Genomic DNA, 26,689 nt, shown 5'->3' on the forward strand with positions numbered 1-26,689 from the left:
GCAAGTCTACCGAATCGTTCAAGTAATAAAACCGGTAAGACCGGATATCGTTTCCTAAGAGACTCGTGTCACCAAATAATCGTATAATTTCTAACTACTTTAGACTAAAGAATGCTTTCATAATTTGGATTTTAGGGAAATTAAAGTAAACATGAAACATAAATGATAAAAGTGATCTTAGATACTCAAACACTTGGAAATGGAAAGATTAGAAATGATATGGAATGATATTGTTGGGGTTATGATTTCACCTACTTCACTCTTATGTATAGAAAATCACTTCCTCTGCATTAATATGCCAATGTCAATCTACTAATTTGTGGAGGCTATTTTTCAAAAGATATAACCCCCCCTCCCCAAATTGACAATAATACTGGGCGTTTTAATTATTTTATAAAGGGGTTTATAACCTCTTCAAATAATAATACATTTTTTTACATCTTTTTCCTCTCTAAAAAGGTTGTTATGTGTTCATATGTTTGTGCTTTATTTTAAAGAGAAATATAGAGTGTTTTGGAAAGAGGAATAAAAGAAAAAAAAATAGAGAAATAAGTTTAACTTGTGTAATGTTTTTAACTTATGTACAACTTGGTGTTTGGCTCGTGATCATTACAAATAGTTGGTGATTATCATATCAAGTAAGCAACCTTAATCTATACTTTGTGGTACTGTTGGAATGGGACCAAGTTCATAGACGGGTTCACTTTATTTCTTTTTTCTCTGTTTATTTTGTGAGACTAGGGTGCTTGTATTCAATTGTTTGATTTTTGAACTGTTATGTGGCCTCTAATATGCCTTTGATTGAAAGTGAATATTGTGTAATATGAATATTGTATTCTTTTTCTTGTGTTAATGTATTTCATTTTTTCTAAGAATATTTTTGAATGGATAAATCTTGGATTACTAAGCCTCAAAATACAGTTAAATACTCAATTGGTTTAGAAAAATTCTTAGAATTTACTTTTGAGAATGAGGCTTCTAGAGATACAATTTGATGTCCATGCCCCAAATGTGAGTTTCTGAAATGGAAAACTAGAGGCATAGATGAGGAGCACTTGATTTTAAAAGAATCTCCCCCATAAATTATATTATTTGGAATCTTCATGGTGAGAAGCAAAGAGAATATATTTCTAGAAATGATGACATACAAGAGACATTTCCTTTTGAAAATCCAATGGCAATAATAATAGATAAAGCATTTGGGCATTATAGGCAAGAAGGTACTAATATAGCCAGATCACAACCGGATGAAGATGATGTTATTAATGAAAGGCCAAAGGAGAATCATAATGAATTTAATGACTTTCTCAATGATGGAAATCAAGTTTTGTTTGACTGGAGCAAGTACACAAAATTAGAGTTTGTAATCAAATTATATCATATCAAGGTTTTGTGTGGATTAAGTGACAAGGCAATGACTATGATTATGGATTCGCTAAGAGATGCATTTAATGAAGCAAAGTTTCCTCTTTCTTTTAATGAGGCTAAGAAAATAATCAACAAACTTGGTCTTAAGTATACCAAAATAGATGCATGTCCGAATCATTGTATGTTATATTTAAGAGATGATGAAAAAGATTTGCAAACATTGTGGTACATCTAGATGGAACTCAAAGAAGAAAAAAAGTAACCTACAAAAGTTTTACATTACTTTCCATTGAAACCAAGATTGAAAAGCTTATTTTTGTGTTGTAAGACTGCAAATCATATGAGATGGAATTCTTTAGAGAACAAGGATGGGTTTATAAGACATCCAAGGGATGGTGAGGCATGGAAGACATTTAGTTTAATGAATCCTAAATTTGCTTCAAATCCTCGAAAAGTTCGCTTAGGCCCTTGCTAGTGATGGTTTTAATCCTTTTGGAACTATGAGTTCTACTTATAGTATTTGGTCAGTGTTTTTAATTCCATACAATCTTTCACCTTGGATATGTATGAAGCACACTTTATTGATCTTATCCATGATCTTTCCAGGGAAGCAGATGTCTACAAATAGTATTGATGTGTACTTACAACCCCTTATAAATGAATTACTTGAGGTATGGAGTGATGGGGTGAAGACCTTTGATTCTTCATTGAATAAACCTTTTAGAATGCGAGCAGCTCTTATGTGGACAATTAGTGACTTTCCTGACCTAGGTATTTTATCTAGTTGGAACATACACGTAGGTTTAGCTTGCCCTACTTGTAACTTTGATGTAGAAACTTGTCATCTTCCTCATAGTACGAAGTGGTGTTTTATGGGGCATCGTCGCTTTTTAAGTACAAATCATAGATTTAGATTGAATCATGTTCGCTTTGATGGAAGCACGGAAGAACAAAATCCACCACTAAAATTATCAAGATCTGACATTTTTAGGCAAGTGGAAAATATTAATGTTACATTTGGGAGAGGTATTCATTTGGACGGTAGAAGAAAAAAATCTAGAAAACAAGTTAAACAGTGTAATAAAAGAAACAATTTCTTTGAACTTACATATTGGGAGTCTAATTTGTTACGCCACAATTTAGATTTTATGCATATTGAAAAATATGTATTTGACAATTTAATATATACGTTGCTGAATGAAAATACTAAATCCAAAGACAATCTTAATGCTAGAAAATAATTAAAGGAAATGGGCATAAGACAAGATCTTTCGCCAGGTGATAATGGAAGATATCACCTTGTTTTCTTTTCACTAACTCCTGAAACCAAAAAGTTCTTTCTCAAAATTTTGAAAAATATTTTAGTACCTGATGATTACTCAAGTAACATTTCTAGATGTGTTGATGATGTTCAACATAACATATCAGGACTAAAAATTCATGATTACCATGTTATTATGGAGCAATTACTTCTGTTGGCAATATGTAATTTGTTACCAAACCATGTCACTACAACCTTGGTAGAGTTTTTCTCATTCTTTAAAGCCCTTTGTAGTAAAAGCTTAAATGTACAAGAACTTGAAATGTTTCAAGATCGCATTGTGGTTACACTTTTCCACTTTCCCATCATCATTCTTTACAGTTATGGTTGATTTAACTATCCATTTGGTAGAGGAAGCAAAGCTTGGAGGTCCAGTTCATTATCGATATATGTATCCTATAAAGAGGTAATTGTTGAGTACTTTTAATTCAAGGTATCATATTATATACATCCAAGTTTTTTAATATAATTATTTATCATTATTGTAGGGAACTAGGTCATTTACAAACCTTTGTACGAAACAAGGCACAACGAGAAGGTTCTATAGCCGATGGATTCTTATTTGAAGAGTCTCTTGCCTTTTGTTCTAGATACATTGGAGGTATAAAGACAAGGTTCAATAGACCACAACGTGCTTGTGATAATCCAAACGATAATGAGTCTTTTGTGTCATCTATATTCCCACAAGGTGGTAAACTGGTAGTAGGCTCCTCAATGTTTACTTTAACTCAGATGCAAAAGATACAAGCCCATCGATATGTGTTTTAAATAGTTCGATAGTCACATTGTTCGTTGATTGAGTACTCTACATTAAGTGTGTGATTTGTATTTAAACAAGTTCAACTAGATTATTCTTATATTTTATGAACATAATGTAATTAATTCATGTAGTGAATTTAGAAAACTAATAAAAAGAAGATCAAGAGGAAGGCAACCTTCAACCACTAAGAGTTTGTTGATTGGTTTCAAACGTGGGTGGCTGATCAAATAGTACACTTTGTATTTGTTACCAATGAGGAGCATTGGTGTCTTGAAGATATTATGGTTTTGATGATGCTACAAGATGAAGAATGTGAAGACTTTTGTTGTATTTCTTTAAAAGCTTTTTGTAGAATTAATTGTATAGGAATTACTTTGTTGATGTAAGAACTCTTAGAAGTTTTCCTGTTTAGAGATTCTTTGCGCAGATAATCGATTATTTGGTATAATAATTGATTATTACGAGCCTGTTTGGAAAAGATTTCCTCGCGCAAATAATCGATTATTGCTTAAAATAATCGATTATTTCAGTCTGAGTCAGTATTGCCCAAGTCGCACAAATAATCGATTATCATTTAGGATAATCGATTATCACTTTTTGAAAACCCCATAACGGACACAAATAATCTATTATCACTTATGATAATAGATTATATTTGGCAGTTGCGAGTTGTCTTTTCATTTTCTGAATCTTGGGTTATAAATAGTGTTTCCATAGCTCTTAGAAAGTAACTTTTCATTTTGAGAGTATTAGAGTTGTGTGCCTAAGGGAAGCTCTCTGTGAATGAAAAGGGAATCTATGCCATTTTCAGAATACAGTTTGTCTAAGGAAGTTCTCAAAGTGATAGTGTGCTCTTGCCAAGTCTTGTGAAAAGGAGAAGCTCACGCTTTGTGTGTCAAAGGTCGGAGTGGTTCTCTTCAAGTTGGCTGAGTTGTCTCTTTCGGTTCGTTTTTCGAAGGAAGGTTCTTCTGTTCGTTTGTCGAACGAAAGGTGTTCTTGTTTCTTAATCTTTACTTCATATCTTGTAATCTGTACAAACACTATTTTAGTGAATAAGGTAAATCACTATTCATAGTGATTAACGACTGGAAGTAGAATCTTTTGATTCGAACCAGGATAAAATTTCTGCGTTGATTTCCTTGAACTCTACAATCTTTAAACTCTTAGCACATCAACTATTTGATAAAACTTTTAAGAGAAAATTAAAGGAACCATTTTTAAAATTGACCGAACAAGTTCTTTGCTTTTAACAATCTGTATTGTACTCTTATTTTATATTTCCGCTGCGCAAAATCAATAACGGTTGTTCCAACAATTGCTTTACCAAGTTTTCTTTTAATTATGTCTAACATTATTTCTTTATCTAAATTATGAATCCATAAACAATAAATTCAAAGTCAATTGAGTTGAAGCTTCTAGCATGAGGTCCATTAGATAATGCTAGAAGATTTAGTCCGTATAACATCAATGAATTTAAATTTCGAACATTGACTTGTGATGAGAGATATAGAAAACAAAATAGTGGTGTCTTTTGAACACCTATACAACTTACGTTTCAAGTAGTGTTGATAGGAACTTAAGGCAAGCAGACTTATCCTATTATTAAAAGTTGAGGATATTATTGAGCTTAATTATTATGGTTGATTCAAAGCTTTTCTTTTCAAGTGTAATTGGGTAGACATACACAAGATAGAGGATATAAAAAGGATCAATGGAATTTTAATTGTGTTAACTTTGATATACTTATTCATATTGGAGATTGTGAAGAAAATGAACCATATATTGAGGCATCTCAAGCACAAATGGTACATTATGTTGATTATGTAGTTAATGAAGGATGAAGTGTTTTTATGCATTTAATGCCAAGAGATTTGTATGAAATGGGAGAAGAGGTACAAGAAGAGGCATATGAAAATGAACCATACCAAGATCAAGAGCTGGACAAATTTTATAGTAATGACATGAATATGTTCAATTGGCTACAAACCATTTAGATGGTGATATCCATGAGTCAAATGTATGAGTTGAAAATATAATTAGTAATAATTTTTTCTTAAAGGTAATGATTTTTTATATTCAATTATTTTCAATGCATGTATACTTCACTCATGTTTGATTTCTTAAATGTGATGATATGTACCACATGTTTGATTTCTCAATTTCACGTTAGGAAGGAGAAGTTACATATCCTGAATTACAACTCTATATTAGCTCGTTCCCCCATTTGGAAAGGTAATAAGATCCTAACTTATTCAAATCTCGACTACCTTTGGTGAGTTTTAGGTTGTTAACCCTATTCTGAATGTGGGCATTAATCTAATATGGTTTTGGGTCTATGTGTATTTAAAAGGAATATCGTTTTGGGTCTAAATGTATTTGTTCTTTTGACATTAATCTAATATGGATGATTGGATGCATGCATTGTATCTTAGGTCGTAGAAGGGTTCTAAGAGATTTTTTGTTATCTTAAAGAAATTGGTAGTATATAAATCAAATTCTAGGAGAATAGATCCTTTAGAGTAGATCATTATAACTCAAGCTTTGAAAAATAAATAAAGGAAAATAGAAAAAAAAACAATATAGAAAAGAATATATCAGTCATCTCTTCAAGATGCAGCCTTTGTCTCCAAGGAAAATGCCTAAGCTAGTTTTTGTTTCCCCTTTAGTACCCTCTCCTATCTTGTCACATCCTCTCTGTTATGCATATTTTGGCTTATGTTTTTTTCTTTCGATGCTTAGCCCATTTGTTCCCTACGAACATTACCATACTTATTTTCTAAAGGATAAGCTGAATGAGACTAGAAACATCTATATTTGTGCTTTGAGCAAGTAATAGGGATTTATTGGTTTTACACTTGATGAATGTTATTATCTTAGAGGTGGTTAGAATGGCCATGAACCTTTGACCAGGGCTTCATGGACCTCTATTTAAAAGCTAAATCTTTTGGGAGTTTATTTTTGGGAACATATACTTAGATTTATCATTAGTAATGCAAAAAAAGAAGACACAACTTTCCAAATGCATTTCATTATTTTAAGTACAAATGATCAAGATAACGGGTAGTATAGTTCTAGCTCTACAGTCTAACCTCAACCTTGTAATTTTTGAAATATAAATTGTTTGGCATTGATGGTACCTTACACGAGATAAAGTCTTAACTTTTGTTGGGTGGCAACACTTCTAAATTATTTCTCATAAATATGTAACCATGCCAAAGGTCAAGCGATTATGAAATCTAAAAAATCATCACCTCAACCTGAAGCTTCAACTACTTTATATATCATCAACGAATGTTGCAGTGTCTTCTCCATCAATTGAAGCTCAATCACCATCAACAAATCCTACAATGTCTTAATCGATTGAAGCCGAACCACATGTTTTAATGAGTCCTTCATCAATAAATGAGAGCTCATCACATGTTTTTCTCACAAGCCTCGATTTTGTTTTAAGACTGTTGAAGCTATTGCACAACAATATTGCAAATTAACTCTTGCTAAGAAGTGAGTTGCACATAGGCATAATTTATAGAATGAGTTTTATAATCCAACGAAAACCAAAAATCAAATCATAAGTAATGTGCCAACTGGTATAGAAAGAACTCAATGGGTTGATTTTGTTACTTATCGTCTAAAACTAAAGACAATGGTACAAATTTCATTATTTTGAATGCTATGAATTGTTTGTGTACATTATTATTTTGATTGTTATATTAACTTACAATTGTTTTTTTCGTAGGATATCTGTAAAACAAAATAGAGAAAAGCTTGTGAATAAATGGCGGGGAAGAAGTAGGGTTGGGGCAAAATGAGTTCACAGGTTGAGAGAGAGAAACATGAATGAAGGCTCGTGAAGAAGGGGAATGGGATGGGAAAATATTTAGTTGTTATCGACGATTTTATTAATGAACCACTGAAAATTTATTCATAAAAACAAACAAATTAAATTATAGGGACGACTTTTGTATATGTAAAACCCTAGAAAAATGGTACTTTAGAAGTGGTAGTAGTTTAAAAATAGTGAGACTCGTTTATTTTAATATTAAATGATTTATTTATAAATAGTTTTGTTATAAATGAGTTTCATTGTTTTAAAACGTATCATCTCTCTAGAAATCGCTTTTCTAGACTTCTCTACCTTCTCTCTAAGAGTTCTAACTCTTGAGTCATCTCTTTAACCACTAGGAGGTGCTTAATCGACTACAACGATGAAGTTTACATTCTTATCTGATTAGTTTCTGCAATAGAGCAAGTAAGTTTTAGCTTCTTTTTGCTCTTATTCACTCTTTAATTGAGTCAATGCATGGAAGTTTCCATTGCATGTGTGTCTTGTGCTTTTCTTTGAGCTTCTTGGTAATTCTAAGGTCTTAAGTACTCTTTCCTTTTTCAATTTGGTGATTCGTAGGTGTTTTTAGAAATTGCTTGTGCGAGAAGTAATCAGTGTGTTCTTAGAGCTTTATATCGTCGGTGTAAGGTAAAGGAAGCTAGTTTTACTTGGTTTGTTTGATAGACAAGTTCTAATTAATGTTTGTATGGTGAGATATTGATTGAATTATGAAATGGTATTGGATTCAAAAATTTAGTATGTTGATGTGAAAACTGGTTTAATTGTTAAGTGCAATATGATTCTGATGTAAAGTTTGTGTGTGATGAATTTAAAGATGCTAAATTGGGTGAAGTAGGAGTTGTCAAATTATGTAAAGCTTTGTTTACATTTCAGTAGAAGAAATAGGTAGTTTTTAGGCTAGAAAGGGGGTTTTGATAGGTGAAAAATTAAGGGAAGGGTTATTTTGGTTAAACTGTGTTTTAGCAAGGGTCTAAGGGTTGATTAAGACTTGTTTGAGTGTTATGACAACAAAATTTTGATGTACAACTGGTTGGTCATCTTTTGGGGGTGTCTTGTATGGTTTTTAGTTCATTTTAAGGGTTTTCACTAGTGACAAATGTGAGGTTTTAGGGGTTGTTATTAAGTCTATTAAGACTTGTGTAAGCTGTTAGTTGTAGAAAATTTGTGTTGAAAGGTATAGAATTAAGTTTAAGTGGATTAATGTAGTTAAGTTGGCTTGAGAGAGCAAATTTGAGTTAGGAAAGTGTTTTTCAATGTTGCTTAGTGCATAGGAGGTCTTAAGGAACATTAGAATGTGTGGGGAAAATGTCCAAGTTGAGATTTGAAGTGTATCTATGAGAGGTTAGTAACTTCTCTAAAAATTTCCACTACTCATGGAAAAATCCATAATCTGCCCTTGCTCTTCTCTGCTTTCAATTTCATACTTCCTAAAGTAAATCCACAAGTTGTGGAGAAAGTCACAACTCAGTTGTTGAACTTGCTAGTTTTCAATTTGTTTCTCTCGAGACAAATCCACAGGTTGTGGAAACGTTCACAACTAGGTTGGGGACCTCTCTGGTTTCAAGGTTTGGATCACCCTCTTTACTTCCATGCTTATGTTTTAATTAAATTGTGATGCATTGTTGGATTGTTTATGGTACTTTGATGTATGATCAATGATGATATATGTTGATATTCAAATGTGGAAGTGTATGGACATATGTATACGGTTTGATATGGATATAAATGGTTTCAAAGGTATGGAAGAGAGTTCCAAGGAGGAACTTCTCAGTGGAAGTTTCAAGTGTGATAGTCTGAATGTAGGGAGCTCAGTATTGGGGATTATTATAACACTCTGATGGTCGTACATTCTCAAATAAAGAGTTTGACGCATGTGGTGAGAGTAGCAGGAGGTCTAAGCCTAAGGGGCCTTTCTTCATTTGGCAAAAGGGCGTTTGAGGACTAACCTTGTGTTGTGTGATAGGGTGAAACCCAATTGGCAAGGGCTTTGCAAAGCAGAAGTGGCCACCAAAAGTGCACAACCTGCCATAGCTTGACACTCATGCTAAGTCCGGACAGTCCAGTCAAAGTATTATCATGTATAAAGTGTTTGGTTGTTTTGTTGTGATATGTGTATCTTGTGTAAAATGTTTAAATATTATTATATATCATTAATTGTTTTGTATTATAGCTCACCCTTGTTTTTGTGTTTGTTTGTTTGTGTGTTTTTTTCTCTTTTTCAATTATCACCTTAATCGGTGTGAACTTAGGAAGGTGACGCTTTCTAGTTGAACCAACGGTTGGTAGAGAGAGAAGCAATAGGATAGAGAGTTTTGTTCTTCAAGGGTAGAATCTTCTATTATAGTAGTCTCATGTTTCTTATAAGTTATCTTGTATATACGTTTTATTATAGTAGTTTTATACTATTAAAATGGGATGTTACCGTATAAATCATAATTTCTTTTAAAAACAAACATAACTGCGATTTTTACCATAAACTGACGAAAATTATTCGGGGTTTCAAAAACCGCCAGAAAATAATTCCTCTTAAAATATATTATTTTGTAGTCATAAGATACAAATACATGTAAATTTATGAATTTGTTTACGGAAATCAAAATCTTTCAACCTTTTCCTTTGATTTTTATACTCCTTCAAGTTTTTTTGTGTCCTTGAAGGAGATAACAGAAAACACAATGAAAAAAATTAACAGATGGAGTTCATAGAAGAAATTTTATAAATAGATGTCTACAAGTTATCTAAGGCTGCGAAACTGTATTTATAGAAAAAAAGAATAAATGTTGGGAAAGGCCTGATGTGGGGTGACATTTGGCTTCAATAATAAAAGGCAGTCTGAAGGCAAAAGGTCTCTTTTTTTTCTTTTCCTTTTTAAATTCTCATAGAACGTCGAACTCTAGGGGACTTGGACGTGAAAGGATTGTAAGAATTCATTTTGTGCTGTTACCAGAGGTTTTGAATTGACTCTATAAATATAATGCTTAACTCTATACAATTGCACAGTTTGATTGTTTTTGAATAATTCATTTTATCGGATGGTTTAAAAGAAAAAATTAAAAGCATAATTTCTGGCAAAAAAAACGTCGTTATACGCGTGACGTTTGTCATTCCTTTTTTTATTTTTAGCTTTTTTTCTTTTTCCTTTTTAACCTCCAATAACAAGTCATTTTTTAAATTCCTTGAAGGAGTTTATGAATTTTATGAAGGAAAGTTGTAGCGTTTTGAAAGGCCTTGGAGTTGTTACAAGTTAACGCAAAGAAACTTTGGAGTTGTTACAAGAAATTTTATAAATGGATGTCTACATAAATAATTACTGTTGGGAAAGGCCTGATATGGGCTTCAATAATAAAAGACATTATACTTAAATGATATATGGGAACATGCAGTTTGATGCTAGAAACAAAGAGGTTGACGTCAATTTCTTCAGACTTCCAAAGTGTCTTTTTGGTTTAATTATTTTTTATTTTAATCCAACATTAAACGTCGGATTCCTTGGGTATCTGATGTATTATTCGTTATCCAAGGCAAAGGTGATAACGATTGAAAAACCATTATTTTTATACTTAATTTTGACATCAAAAACAACCTTTATGACTTAGAAAACTAGCTTGGAATCATGTTTTTGCTTTAGTTTTGTGAATAAGAGAGTTGAAGCTGAATTTAATGGTTTTTTGCTAGATTCCTTTGATTTTGTAGGTTATTGGAATGATTTGAAAGAAGAGTTAAAGTACTAAATGGTTGAAATGCAGAAAAGTCAACCAAAAATCAAAAAAGTCAACCAAAAATCAGAAAAGTCAACTAGTCAACTAGAAAAGTGAAAAGTCAACCAGAGTCCAGAAAAAGTTGCGTTGAGCGATAGTTATCGCTGAGCGCCAGTTTTGAAGTGCCGAAATCACCGTTGCGGGCTAAAAATGCACTTGAGTTTCATTCTGAAGAGCCGCACTTACCGCTGAGCGGCAAAAGTGTCGCTAAGCGCCAGTTTTATGGGCTTGGGCTTATTTTGTGTATTTTTAGAAATTATAAAAGGGGTTCAGTTGACTTAGGGTACACATCTTTTGGCAGAACGAATCAAAATCACACTTTCTTCACCCCTTGAAGGAGGATTTTGGATGCTCAAGCTCCACTCTTCAAATTCTAGGGTTCTATCTTTCATTGTTTCATTATTTTTCATCTAGTTTCACCATGATTATGGTGAATTAAACCTTCATTGTTGTTGGGGAATCAATGTAATCCTTTGAAACTCTCATGTATTGAATTGGTTCTTTAATCCATATGCTTTCTTTCATTAATTGTTAGGGTTTTTCTTCTATACTCTATGCATGCTTTGTTTAACTCATTCAATTGCATGATCATTGATTTTATTTGTATGGACACATATATATAAATCTAAACATGAAGAAATTCTCCCAATAGTAATATTGCCTAGACATAGGGATAGGAGGATTGGTTGCCTTTAAGCTTCTATGCGAATATAATGCATGAATAATTGCTAGGGAGACCAGACATTGTAAACTAGTGATTAGGAGTAGGCTTTCTTCACCAAGACATTGGGTTTAAGGTAAATTAGAAAATGGCATTAACATTAATGAAGAAGATGAATTCTTGAATACATGAGAGTGGATAGGATGAATTGAAAACCCCAACAACATCATCATTCCATAATTTACATCAATCACTTTTGCTTCTTTTGTCTAATTGATCAATACATGCATTCATATTTACTTTTTAGTATTTGCATTTAAATCTACAAGAACTCGTTCACAAGTCTAATTTAATCAACAAATCACATGATTGTTTAGGCCGTGAGTCCTTTGGAAAATGATACTTGTTCTTACCATTTTATTATTACTTGATACGATTCGGTTACACTTGCCGAGGGTTAACAAATGGTCGCTCTTTTTTTTCTTTTTGCTTTTTAAATTCCCATAGAACGTCTAACTCTAGGGGACTTCGACGTGAAAGGCATTGGAGTGGTTCTCTGTTCTGTTATGGGACGTTGAACTTTGATGTTATATGCGAGTACGACACGTCAAAACCAAATACCCACATAAGTTGACTTTGCTTTTTAAAATAACGTCAAAGCCACTAGTACAAAGACTTTTTTCGTTTGGTTTAGAAGAAAAAATTAAAAACATAATTTATGGAAAATACAATGTCCAACGCAAAGAAGAATTCGATGTTTTGTGGTTGGTTTAAAATAAAAAAGGAACTAAATAACAAATCGTCTAAGCCAATTTAAAACTGACATTTTATGGGTTACTTTAAATGAAAAATAAACAAAAAACTGCTAGCTGTAATATACAACTTCCTTCTTTTGTTACGGTTGACGTCATATTAATTAAATCAATATTTACTATTTATTTATTTTGTATTGGATGTCGACTGCTTTCTTGTGGACGTTATGTGATTACGACCAACATATCCAACCCCAACTTGTTCGACGTTCTGTATTGTTTTAAACGTTGACCCCATAAAGTGTGGGACGTTCTATTTGGTTTATAAGAGAAAATAAATAAAGAATAATTAAGGGATTTACTCTTTGGCTTCATGCTGGCATATAAAACGTCGAATATTGTCATGGTTGACGTCAAATGTGGGTAGGAGTAAAACTGCTAGAAGCAAACCACTATTTTGTTATTTTTTTATTTTAAATTAAACGTCATTGTTTCTTAAGTTGACGTTATGTGATTCTAAGGTCATTGTTTTACGTCGATCTTAGACTTATTTGACATTAATACATTTTAGATTACGTCGATATGCTTCTTGTTTGACGTTAATACATTTTAGACGACACACTACTTTAGTAATTAACGTGGAGCGAATTAATTTATTTACGACAATGCCACTGGTCATTTTTAACGTTGGATATTGAGTGCTACGACGTTGAACGCGTGACATTATACACTATTTTTGTGCTAGTGCTAGCCAAACACTATTGAACCGAATGGCAAAGCCTTAGTGCATGTGTTCCCTGAATCGAGCGGTCACAAGCGAGCTGTAGAGCATTGATGAACCGAACAGTATGAGCCTTTCATGACCGAACGGTCAGGTGCAGTACCTAGAGGAACTCAGCAGCAGTGTTGAGAGCACATTCTAGGACTTCAAGAGGGTGCCCACGTCAGTAGTGTAGTTAATTCTGTTTTAGAAGGTCATTGGGTCACACTTTGGTATGGAGCTGGTCTCTCAAAATTTGGCTATAGGAGTTGCCAATTTTCACTCAAATTCTCACTGCAGAAAAGTGTTTAATGCTGCTGAAAAATACAATTAATGTTTGCTGGACAACACACTTGAATTCACAAATTGGTAGGGAAAGGGTTCTGCAACTTGAATGCTCCAAGGACTTCACAACACCATTGCAATCATCCAAAATAGTCACCAAACAGATTAGAAATATGCACCAGTTTCAACACTAAAACTTGACTTGAACTGGACAATTTAAGAGGCCAAAAAGCTTAAAAGCAATAAAATAGGTTTAGAACAGAAGTAGGCACTCAAATGGATCCTAAAAAGGTGCTAGAACAGATTAAGAAAGCAAGAAAACTCAAAATGTAGGTTGATAGACAATTAGCACGAAACTGTTTGATAAAAACAAAAGGTGTTCGATGAAATGCCGTAAAGAAACCCAGATTTTGTGTTTTTGGGTTTGGACTAGGCTGCACGGTTTAAAATCCCTTTTAACACTTTGCTTTGCTTCTTTTAACCATTTAATTCTATTTTTAATCACTGAACCGGGTATTGCTGCAAGCCAAATTGGATTTCAAAGCACATTCATCAAAACAACACCTAATGTTCAACTCTACACCAAGAAAAAGTGGCTGACTTTGGTGGTTTGATACTCAAAACTGTATGGAAGTTTCTTAAACTCATAACTAACAGTTCAAGCAACTTTAATTGATGATTTTGAGTGTGTTCAAACTCTGAAACAACTTATAAACTATTGGCAACTCAAAATCATCATCCCACTTCCATTTTAACTCAAAAAGTGATGGTTTAAGCCACAACTCTGCACTTAGGCCAAGATATTACTAATTGAAATTTGCTAGCAACTTTTAAACACCATTTTAAACTTGTTCAAGCTATCAAATAGCTCAGAATTAGAAGAAATCAAAATCAGACTTTGTTATGGGCAATTTATGCAGAAAAATACTCCAACAATCCACCAAAATTAAGTTTCATTGATTCAAAAGCTATAGCAAGAATGAAAATGACTCAAGGAAGTCTTAATACACTAGATCAAGCTGGAATTTATCAACTATAATGAATTAAAGTCAGATTAGACAACCAAGGATTTTAAGCATGGTGAAAAGCTTGAAATAAGACAAAAATAGTAGGTGTTTCTGGTTTATGAGGCAATCAAGCTACGCTAGACGCATTTCATTGCTTGTTATGGTTTGCCATTCCATTTGCAACCTTAGACAACACCAAAAAGTGGTGGACAATGCATCAGAACAGACTTAAAAGACTTAAAACAGATTCAAAGAAAACTTAAACCAGAAATGATATTTCAATCAGATTTGAAACTTGAACCAGAGTTTTAGTGATTCTGCTCATATCACCAAGGCTAGATTAAGCTCTAATTGCCTTATTTGGTTGATATATTAATTCACCTTCATCTAAACTCAAGCACATCCAAAAAGGAAAACCATATTTAATGACAAATTAAAAATTGCATTAGAATTTTAAGCACATGACCTGACAAACTGAAATTAAAATCTACAACTGGAAGTGACTCAACCAATGGATATTCACCATTTAAAATGATAGAAAAACATGAACACAGATAGTAAAGAACATAATAGTTACTGGATACATGAATTCAGCACAAAAAGAGAAACTAAAAAAACAACATCAGTATGCTATAAACAGCAGGAAAATAGAAACAAAGAAAACAACTGAAATAAAGTGAAAAGATGGAGGAATTGCTTAGCTCTTGGTGCGTAGAAGACCTAAGCTCATGATATAACTTGATGGAAGCTTGCCAGGCGAAGAACTCGTAGGTTGCAACTCCAAATAGCAAGCCAGGAAAGTGTTGCGAAATGGAAGTAGATAAATGGTGTTTTGGTGTGTTTTTAATGGAAGGAGTGTGTGTAGAGGCCTCTCAGCTTAGAAGGCCTTCCTACTATGGAAGGAAGCTAGAGGAAAGGGTAGAGAAAGTGAAGAGAAGGAGTGACTCGAGAGCAATAGGGTTGGAAAATAATTTCTGCAGCATTTCACTAAGCTCAAAAGTGAGAAGTACAAAGGGGGAGGCCCTCTTATTTATAGGTGAAGAAGGGACTCAATTCTGAGCTAATTTCCCTCCAAAATTCAAAATAAAAGACGAGCTTGAAGGCCAAGTCAGCTGGGTCACGGGAAGCATGCTGGGTCACATGGACAGTGCTGCCAAAACGTGCTTCAGGTTGCTTTGTTGGCGCTGGAGCCCCCTGTCTAGGGGCGCTGGAGCGCATGTGAGCCAGGAAGTCCATTTGGTGCATCTAAGCTGGAGCCCCCCTTGTCTGAGGGCGCTGGAGCGGCCCTGGTGCTGATTCCTTGAAGAATGCTATTCCCAAATCTGATTGGTTGGCCATGGTTCTTGCCTTTATTGTATCCTACAAACAAAACAACCATATAGTATTGAAAGAGTAATCCTTCTAAGACATAAAAAAGAAAATTAAGAAAGAGCCTTTAAAAGTTCTTCTTCAACTTCCCTTTCCTCGCCTTAGCTTAAGTTGATACTCCTTTGAATGGAATGCCCTAAATTGGTTTCCATCACTTCCAATCTCTCAATTAAGTGACCAATTTTCATCTCCATCCTTCTAAGTGCTACTTCAATGTTTTTCTAAGTGCTGATGGACTCTTGCATAAATTGTTGAAAGGCATATCCATCTTTGCCATTCTTTCTGATAGAGAGCATTGTTACTGCCATTGTTGTTGTGGTAGTCTCTCAAATTGTTCGATAGCTTGCCCAAATTGACTTTGATCCATGCTTGAGTGAGATTCCCTCTAGTGGTTGAGATTACCTTGGTAGAATTGAGTGCCCATATAGTTAAATTCTTGTCCGAACTACATCCTCCAAGCATTAAGTACAAAACCCTAGAAAACATTTGTTAGCAGAAAAAGATAAAAAAAAATAAAAAGATAAAAAGATAAAAAGATAAAATAAAAAGATAAAAAGCAATTCAAAGCTAATCAATAATCACACAAATAGGATAGTTAAACCACGAGTCCCCGGCAACGGCGCCAAAGACTTCTTAACACTTCGCCAAGTGTACCGAATCGTATCAAGTGATAATAAATGGTAAGACCAAGTCTCGTTTCCCAAGAGACTCAAGGCCTAAACCATTATGTGATTTCTTGATTAAATTAGACTTGTAAACGAAATCATCGTGTTTATATTGCGTAAAATAAACATGAATGCAAGCGTTGATCAATTGGATTGAAAAAGGAAAAGTGATTGATGTAAAATATGGTATGATTATGTTGTTGGAGTTTCCGACTTATCCTATCCACTCTCATGTATGAATTCATCTTCTTCATTAATGTTAATGTCACTTTCTAATTTACCTTAAACCCGATGTCTCGGTGAAGAAAGCCTAATCCTAATTACTAGTTCACAATGTCTTGTCTCCCTAGCAATTAATCATGCATTACATATAGAATCAAGAATCAATTCAATACATGAGAGTTTCAAAGGATTACATCGTTTCCCCAACAACAATGGAGGTTTAGTTCACCATACACATGGTGAAACTAGATGAAAATAATGAAAAGAAAGAAAGATAGAACCCTAAAAGTTGAAGATCGGAGCTTCTGCATCCAAAATCTGCCTCCAAGGGGTGAAAGGAGTGTGATTTCGCCTCTTTCTGTCCAAAGATATGAACCCTAGGTCGACTAAAACCTTAAATAGTTCATTAAAAATACAAAAAACAGGCCCAGGCCCAAGTCGACAGTGCTCAGCGGCAGGTACGACACTCAACTGGCGTTAAGCGCAAAATTGGCACTCAGCGCTACTTTTTTTGCACTCTGGTTGACTGGTTGACTTTTCTGCACTCTGGTTCAATTGTTGACTTTTATGCATTATGGTTGACTTTTTTGCATTCCAACCATTTGGTACTTTAACTCTTCTTTCAAATCATTCGAATAGCCTACAAAATCAAGGGAATCTAGCACAAAACCATTAAATTCACCTTCAACTCTCTTATTCACAAAACTAGAGCAAAAACATGAGTTAAAGCAAGTTTCTAAGTAAAAAAAGGTTGATTTATTATCAAAATTAAGTATAAAAATAACGATATTTCAACCGTTATCAGCGCTAAGATAAAGTGAATGAATTTTTAATCTCGGGCTCAATTTTTTATTGAATTCACTAACCTTTTGATGTCTAACGTTGGGGCATTCGACGTTTTGTATCCTTTTACGTTGAATTACAATTCTAAACGACATTTAATAATTGCATTTCTTTACAAAAATGCCACCGGTCATTTTTAACGTTGGCTATTAAGTGGTTGGACGTTGAACACGTGATGTTATACGTTGTTTTTGTACTAGTGAAAATAGAGGAAATCGCAAGATCCAATTAAAGTTGCCTTTTTGCTCTTCTTGGCTTAGCTAAATTTCTTCATTTTTTGGTTCTGTGTGTTAAAATAGAATGACTCAATTTCTCACACCAAGAGGGGAGGGGGGTGAATTGGTGAAATGTAAAGACAAAGTCTTTTATAATCTTTTTCGCAAAAGGTGATGCCTTTAAAGCTTTCTTGAAACGCAAGGTAAAGGACTTTCTAATGTAGCGGAAACTTAATCGAATAAGTACAGAGTAAAGTCGATTAAAAGTAAAAGAGTAGGGATGAGAGAATTCAAACACTGCTTTTTATACTGGTTTGGCCAACTTGCCTATATCCAATGTGCTTCCAACCACGGGAAGCAAATGCACTATAATTATCGAGATTTTTACAACAAGGCTTTTATAGGGATCTTACGTCAAAAATATAAACAACCTCTCTAACCCTCTAATCAAATATAGGCAGTACAATAACTAGACTACCAGCAAGAATCCCCTCTCCTGTTGTCTAAACCCTTTGAGACACCTCTCAAAGTCAAGAACGCCGCACACTCTTCTTCTTATAGTCACAATAGGGAACCTCAATCCAATCTTCACAAGATTGTAGACTCTGATCTTGCAGTTACACCTAAATGTGCATAATTGATCAGCCCTTTGAATAGACATCAAACTTGCTCTTCAAGAAATCTCAAGGAGATGATCACCACGGTCACTTCTTGATTCTTGGAGCTCTTTTCCCCTTTCTACAAGATAACACTTTCTGAAAAATATCACAAAAACTGTTAGATTCACAAAAGTTCTTACATAAATCAAATTCGCATCAATTTATAGTATAACACATCTCTAACGCATTTTAATCGACTAAGCTACTAATGCAGTCGAATATAACAATTTTGTTATAGTAGTTAGCAACAATCAAAGCAATTAATTGAATTCGCAATTAATGCAGTCGAATGACATTTAATGCTTGGTCAACATAAAAATATGACCGTTAGACAGTTATATCAAGCATTAACACAATTTCAAAACATTAACAGACTTAGTCGAATGCAACACGCATATACTCGACTACGTAACAGTGTAAATCATAGTTTTCAAAAACTTTCTCTTTGAAAAATCTCACAGAACACTTTGAAAAAGGTTTGTGTAAAGGCACGAGTTTTAATTGACTCACCCCCATAATGAAATCGACTTAAAACCATTGTTTTGCCACACAATTAAAATTCAACATTAATGCTTGTGGTTTTTCTCATCCAGAAACGTGTGTCATGCATTCATGTATAAAATCACATATATAACACAATGAAATGAAATGAACAACACAACAACAACACAATCATGTTCTCATATACACATATAACATGTAAGCATAGAACATTTAACACAAAATACACATGTGTTATTAATTATGCGTTGTCATCATCAAAAACTCAAATATTACTAAGATTGTGGGTTCAGCTAAACCAGTGCTCCCCCTATCAACAATCTCAACACTATGCTTGGATTGACTTCTAGTGGTCTTAATTATATCCTATTCATGTATTTATCTTTAAGGTTTCAAGTACCTTTAAGTAATTTATTTCCACATCTCAATGAGCTTAACTTAGTTGTAGCTATACTAACACACCTCTCATTATATATTGCATTATTTGTAACTATATTTGATTATTGTGGAGATCCAAAAATATTTGAGAATATCATTTCTAGATTCCAAATGATTAGGCAAACATTATGATGGAATCCTACTTGACTTAGTCTTCCTTTTGTATTTTATCTTTTATAGTTTAGCTCTTAAGGAACATGGGTTACTTTTTGAGAATAATGAGAATTGAGTTTTCTAAAATAGAAACAATTCTCTCTTGAAAGTCAGGCTAGAGAGTCCAAAGACTCCCTCTAGCCACCTTCCAAGCACACTCTCATTTTTCCATTTCTCTAAACTTCACGGTGCTACTCATTCCTCCACGCTACCTCTCCTTCGCTGCCACCTCGCATGCGTGAGCGTTTTTCAATTCCTTCTTCAGCCACGCGTCCGCTCCCTCATTCCACATCATTTGTTTTTCTTCTCACACATCAGACACGCACAGCCACATTCTCTCTTTCGTTTCTCCATCTCGCAGAACCACATCTCGTTCTTCCACTCGAGAGTTTCCTCGTCGCCAGCCATTCTTCATCACAAATCCATCTCTTCTCCTCCGTAAGTATCAGATTCACAAGTTTCTTCATCTTTCTTCCACTGTCACCAAATCATCTGCACATTTGTCTAGGGTTTCTTCATCCTTCATCATTTTCTCTGATTTTAGCCGATTAAAATTACTTTTGTTTCGTTCCAAACCTTTTCCACCGTTCAATCTTCATTTTGAACCGATTAATCGGTTCATAGTGGGTTTCCTTCCATTTCTAGGGTTTCTATCGAGTTTAACCCTCTGTTTTTGACATTTTCCGCTGCGTATTCTTCATCCGAGAAGCTTCGAGGAGGTCCGGTTTGTGTTCGCGCAGCTTCAATCGACCTCTCCTCGGGCGTTCGTCCATCACATTATCTTTTGATATTTGTCATATAGTTAAATAAGTTAATTATTTAACAATATCAAATAAAATATCTTAAGATATGTTTTTCCCAAGTTATCTTTTATCATAAAAATTTATCAATTATCAAATACCTTTTTATAGAAAAAATACAGGAAACTGCAAGATCCAATATTTATTGCCTCTTCCCTCCTTTTGGCTTACCAAATTTCTTAATTTTTTCATGCTATGCTTGGATTGACTTCTTGTGGTCTTGATCATTTGCTATTCTTGGATTTAACTTTAAGGTGTCATGAAACTTTAACCAATTTATTTCTATACCTCAATATGCTTAACTTAGTTGCAACTGCACTGACATACCTCAAAATATCCAAAGATTATTTGCAACTATATTTCATTATTGTGGAGATCTAAAAATATATGAGAATATCTTTTCTAGATTCAAAATCATTTAGCAAACATTATCTTTTTATATTTATTGATATAATGAAATAAGATAATTATTTAACAATATCAAATAAAATATCTTAAGATATATTTTTTCCAAATTATATTTTATCATAAAAATTTATCAATTAACAAATATCTTTTTGTAAAAAGGTAGAGGAAATCGCAAGATTCAATTTTTGTTGCCTCTTCCCTTCTCCTTGGCTTAGCCAACCTTTTTCATGCTTGGATTCACTTCTTGTGCTCTTGATTATTTCCTATTATTGGATTTATCTTTAAGGTGATAAGAAACTTTAACCAATTTATTTCCACATCTCAATGAGCTTAACTTAGTTGCAGCTGCACTGACACACCTTTGAATATATATTGCCTTATTTGTAACTATATTTGATTATTGTGGAGATCCAAAAATATTTGAGAATATCATTTCTAGATTAAAATAGGATTTAGCAAACATTATCTTTTGATATTTATTGATATAGTTAAATAAGTTAATTATTTAACAATGTGAAATAAAAATTTAAATAAACTAAATTTTCTTAAAAATATCAATTTTATTGAAATTATTATTAGAGAGACGAAATTACTTTATTTTTAAAAAAATTAAGACGGGATAAAATGAAAATAACAAATATAAGAATTAAATTAAGATTTTTCATACGACACTTGTCATAATAGTGACACGCGACTGTCACTCCCACATTACACTATCTCTGTCAAGATGCTCACTTGACACTTGACAATTTTTTTAAAAATACATAAAAAGAAGTAAAATCAAAAATAAAAAAAAAAATTGTAACAAACAACAAAAATTGACACATGACTTAATGTAATATATTATTAATTCAAATGACCAAATTGCATCCACTTTGGAACAAATACAAGAACCAAAGTTAACATTTTAACTTAATTCTCTCAATGAAGATAATTTACAGAACAAATAAAGTATTAAATAAAAATATTTATTACATAATTAAATGTGAATATTAAACATTAAATTATTCATTAAACCAATGAGAAAGGTAATAAATTCAATTATCAGTTACAGAAATATACTTGTCAAACCCATTAATACTGCTTAGAATGAGCAGGTTGATGCCATTACTTGATGTTATAAAAGCTAAGACATGGTGTGCTAATTTTCACCAAACCCTTCTGAAAAAGTTCAATTCCTATTCTAGCTACCGCAATGATTTCAATTGCTTCCAAAGAAGAAAATGCAAAAGAAAAGTCAAATCTCTCTCTTTACACAGACAAAACTTGGCCATCTCATTATCATCTCCAGCTATTTCAAAACTTTTGGTGTCCATCAATTCATGTTGAAGCACTAGAAAATTTTCAAAAGCACTTTCAAGCAAAAGAAAGTGATGTTATTGTTGCTAGCTTCCCAAAATCTGGTACTATATGGTTAAAAGCTCTTACTTTTGCCATTGTCAACCACCAACGTTTCTCCTTGGAGAATCATCCATTGCTCACTTCTAATCCTCATGAGCTTGTTCCTTTCCTTGAATCTGTCTTTGGTGGTAATATTCAAGACCACCAAATTCAGCTCCTAGACAGTAAACCTGACCCAAGAATTTTTGGTACTCATACTCCGTTTCCTTCCTTACCAGAGTCAATTAAGGAGTCTAATTGCAAGATAATTTATATTTGCAGAAACCCATATGACAATTTTGTTTCTGCATGGGTTTATTTTAATAAAATAAAACCTGAGTCCTTACCTGCAATACCAATGGATGAAGCTTTTGAGTTGTATTGCAAAGGAATACTTGATTATGGTCCATGGTGGAGTCATATGTTAGGCTATTGGAAGGAGAGTATTGCCAAACCAAACAAGGTTTTATTCGTAAAATATGATGATCTTACTGAGGATGCTAATTTTCATGTCAAAAGAATTGCAGATTTTTTTGGTTGTTCTTTCACAGAGGAAGAGGAGAATAATGGAATTGTTGAAAATATAATCCAATTATGCAGCTTTAAGAAGATGAAAGACTTGGAAGTGAACAAATCTGGAAAAGTAGGTATAGCTGCTGTTGATAAAAAGAACTTTTTCAGAAAGGGAGAAACAGGAGATTGGGTTAATCACTTTTCCCCTTCTATGATAGAAAAATTGTCCAAAATAGTTGAAGAAAAACTTCAAGGATCTGGTTTGTCATTCAAAAATTGTCCTTAGTATGTGTTTGTGTCACATCATTTTTCGTTTCCTTTTATTAAATAAAGGGTACCATTAGTTGCATGTGGGTACCTAGTTGTTATGTGCAAGATTGATGTATCCTTTACCCCTTGTGGTAATATTAGGATGAATCAAATGTTTTATCTGCTTATTTTTGTTCTATGGTAAATTTCAGTTCATATTTAGCTAACTTTTGTAGTTAAGAAAAAATAATATTATATTCATATTAAGATGGATATACATAATGAATAGAATATGATTATTTGAAGAAAATCCTTAAATAATAAATAAATCTAAAGATTAAACATATTTAGTTATTATATTAATTCAAGTATTATTTTATAAATAAAAAATTAAAAATATCTATAATAGTTTTTATGATTAAAAAATTTATAATTGATTTATGGATTAGAATAAATTGGTCTCTAATATTAATTATGAAACAACATTAAATAAATATTAATATGTCATTTAATTGAAAATGAAAAAAAAAAAACGTTGCTTGTTAATATAATAATATGAATAAAATATTAAAGTTGAACAATAACCTGGCGTATAAATATCAGACCCAAAGTGGGCCTCACCTTGAGTAGAGTGGAATATAATTCAACACTTAGAGGTTAGTTATTCATTATAGAATCACAATTTGAGTGTTCTCTATTTCATTTTGCTATGCAGTAGTTTTAGTTTTGTACTGTACTTTTCATGTGATGAATCTGAACTATAAAACAGCTTTGATTTGTTTTACATATATTACCAAAATAATGACTTAAGCAATTAAAAGTTAAAAAACATATAAAAACTTAAGAGTTAGATCAAAGTTAAGTTTTTGTAAATAAAATTATAACAACAAATTCTAATTAGATTTAAACTTTGATTTATTATAGTTAACAGGAGTGTATTTTTAACATAAGCCTGAAGCTAATATTAAACTTTTCTTATATAAGTCACTATTCTAAACAAAGTAAAATTTCACTTGACATTGTTCATTAAAGTAAATAATATTTTTATAATATAATTTATTGGAAAATGATACTCGAACAACGTTTTTTGACAACATTTCGACACAGGACACGTGTCAGCGTTTGAGTGGTTGAGGTTTTTGCAGGAAAAAGCTGCTGCGTCTGAGAAAGTCTGATAGAAATCTGCTTCAACGCTGACGTGGCGAGGACGGGCACGGGCAGTCTGGGTTGTGCGTTTCAAAAATTGAAATGAAAAGGGAGCGGTCAGGGGTTTTTGTTTGGCGTTTGAAATTTGAATTTCATTTTTGAACAATTTTAGAGAGAAGTGAAGGTTGAGAGAGAGTCTAACCTAGAGAGAGCCCGAGAGAGTTGGAGTAAGGGAGTTCGAGAGAGAGAGAACGACGGAGTGGTTGCCGGAGTGCGCCGTTGAAGGTCGAAGGCCGTGTCGGAGAGATCGAAACCCTCCAGCCCGTTCCGTTTGACGGCGCCGCAGCTCCGACGTCGACCGCTCGACGCGAAGACGGGATCGTGTTTGGTCCGTTCCGGCCCAGCGACTTAGGGAGGCGTTGAAGGTGTCGCTTCGTCCCAGGTGGTTCCGTCCCTGTCCCGGAGTGCCGCCGGAGTGCCGCGGGAGATTCGCCGGAGTTTGGGATGTTCGGAGGACCAAAAAGAGGGGTTTTCCGGGTTGTCAGTCCCACCCACACCTTAGGCAATCGGCTCTGTTCCAACCGCCACGCGTGGTCTTCACTCAAGGTTGGTTTCTTTTTTGATTTGTCAGTGCAATGAATGTTGAATACATGGATGATGTTGTATCTGGATTTGATTTGCTTATGTATGAAACGTCTCCCAAGTGGATGTTGTTCTGTTCCCAATTTTTATACAACTTCTTTGCTTAATCTTACATTGTTCTGTTGTTAATAAAATGTTAAGAATTGTTCCCAAATTACTTAGAAGTAGCTGAAATGAGGGAAAACAAACAAGCCACACCAAAATGAGAGTGATGGACGTAGTTGGCCTTGGTGTGCAAAAACTGGCACCCAGGTACCCACTTATTTCAGTTTTTGTGTTGGTGTAGTGTTATTATACATTGAATTCTGTATTCTGTGTTATTTTGATTTGGGGATTACTGTCATGTTGGTCACCTCCTGTCTAGTTCAAATATCTGGCATTTCTTAAAGAGAGTTTAAATTAAATTCATTGTGCTTGAATATGAATACTATGTATTAAGTTTCCGTTTTCTGTTCATTCACACCCCATCCGTCTAGCAGTTCCAGCAGCACGCCCATGAGAAGCTTGGGAGCTGCAACGTTGGAAGCATTCACGTCCAGCTGCATCAAACAGCAGCAAGGACAACACACACCGTCTTCAAGTCCAGCCGAATTGGATGCACATGTTGAGATGGGAGAGAAGTGGAAAGCTGACACAGACCTTGTTTATTCCAGCATGGGCAGCGATGGTGTGCAGAACATGCAGAAGTGTAAACAAAATGGAGGGCCCCACATGGCTTTATCTGACAGAGAAGCAAAAGAGTGATGGAAGAAATTCATTAAAGGTTGCTAATGGGAGACAACAGCATGGCAACCTGGCTGGAAACGCACGAGGCAGCACCAGAACGAGACTTGAGAATTTGGCTTTCTGTATTGTAATGAATTTTAATTTGAATGAACAATGTCATTTAATTTCCTGTTACTGAATTGTCAATTTTATTCTATTGATGCGATTAAATTTCTTCTGAAATCTGATCTGTGTTGTTGTGTGTCTGCCATTTAATTTATACTGTTGTTGATTGTTTGAAATTTAATTTTTACGTTTGTTTGTACTGATAGCTTTATTGTGCGAGTTTACTGTTCCTGCAATTGCGTTTCTGCTGGTTTTGAATTATGCACGTTTACTGTTTCTGCCTGTCAAACCGTTCGGTCTTTAACGTCACTGTTAGAGTCGTTCGTCCATCTTTCATCTGATTTTTACTTCCTCTGTGACGTTCGGCTTGTCTCTGTGTTCATGCTTGTTGTTTATCGACCGTTCGTTCTTAATCTTCATACCGTTCGGTCTGTTAGAGATCGAATGGCTCCTTCATTTATACTTACATCTACCGTTCGAGCCTACTCTGTGCGCGCTGGACGAGCGTCCCTTCTGGGCGACAAGCGTCTGGACGAGCGTCCTCAGTCAGCGTTGTCCGCTAGCTGGGCGAGCGATCTCCGCTCTCTGGACGAGCGTCCACTTACTGGACGAGCGTCCACTTGCTGGACGAGCGTCCACTTGCTGGACGAGCGTCCACTTGCTGGACGAGCGTCCACTTGCTGGACGAGCGTCCACTTGCTGGACGAGCGTCCACTTGCTGGACGAGCCTCCTGTGCGCGCTGGACGAGCGTCCTCTGCGCGCTGGACGAGCGTCCCCTCTGGGCGCCAAGCGTCTGTGCGAGCGTTCTCCGCTAGCTGGGCGAGCGATCTCCGCTCTCTGGTCGAGCGTCCACTTGCTGGACGAGCGTCCCCTCTGGGCGACAAGCGTCTGGGCGAGCGTTCTCCGCTAGCTGGGCGAGCGATCTCCGCTCTCTGGACGAGCGTCCTCTCCGCGCTGGACGAGCCTTCTCTGAGTGCTGGCCGAGCGTCCTCTGCGCTGCGCGCTGGACGAGCGTCCTGGCATGCTGTTGGATGGGCGTTCTCTTCTCGATGCTGACAGCCAAATGATGCGCTCCTAACGTCCTAACGGCTCACAGTTGAGGACGAACGGTCACAGCAACAGTCAAAAGCCGAACGTCC

General features: G+C 34.6%; 1 long non-coding RNA gene and 2 pseudogenes across 1 annotated transcript; all 3 read left to right on the plus strand.

The window, feature by feature from the left end:
* The first annotated feature begins 1,174 nt into the window (after positions 1–1,174).
* LOC148196959 (uncharacterized) lies at positions 1,175–4,180 on the plus strand (annotated as a pseudogene).
* Positions 4,181–21,933: 17,753 nt separating this feature from the next.
* Positions 21,934–23,118, plus strand: LOC148196960 (cytosolic sulfotransferase 15 pseudogene; annotated as a pseudogene).
* An 885-nt stretch (positions 23,119–24,003) lies between these two features.
* LOC148196961 (uncharacterized) lies at positions 24,004–25,666 on the plus strand. Its single transcript, XR_015780425.1, has 2 exons — positions 24,004–24,682; positions 25,198–25,666. It is a non-coding gene; the product is annotated as an uncharacterized LOC148196961 (long non-coding RNA).
* The last annotated feature ends 1,023 nt before the right edge of the window (positions 25,667–26,689 follow it).

Source organism: Vigna umbellata, chromosome 6 (genome assembly GCF_029865625.1).
Source record: "Vigna umbellata cultivar VRB3 chromosome 6, Vumbellata_1.0, whole genome shotgun sequence".
Classification (NCBI taxonomy): domain Eukaryota; kingdom Viridiplantae; phylum Streptophyta; class Magnoliopsida; order Fabales; family Fabaceae; genus Vigna; species Vigna umbellata.